A 304-nucleotide genomic window follows, 5' to 3' on the forward strand; every position below is an offset into this window, starting at 1 on the left:
CATCCCCATGGTGTTGTTTGTCATGTTCATGACAGATTTTTCTCATTAGCCCCATTCAGGTCCCCTTCCACCCTTCTCCACCCTGGTCTTTGCCCCCAGGAGGCTGACCCATGGAGACTATATCTGCCAGGCTCTCTTGCCCTGTGGCTTCGGTTGGGTTTAGCCAATAGGGAGTCCTGGAAGGAATGGGAGGGCAGGAGGAGAATGAGTCACAGTGTTTATTTCCCTGGCTCCCTTCCTGCAAAGCCTACTTGGGTTAGCTGTGCTTCTTTTTTTTAAGATTTTATTGGGGAATCTGGGAAGG

Source organism: Hipposideros armiger, unplaced genomic scaffold (assembly GCF_001890085.2).
Source record: "Hipposideros armiger isolate ML-2016 unplaced genomic scaffold, ASM189008v1 scaffold_613, whole genome shotgun sequence".
NCBI classification, from domain to species: Eukaryota; Metazoa; Chordata; class Mammalia; order Chiroptera; family Hipposideridae; genus Hipposideros; species Hipposideros armiger.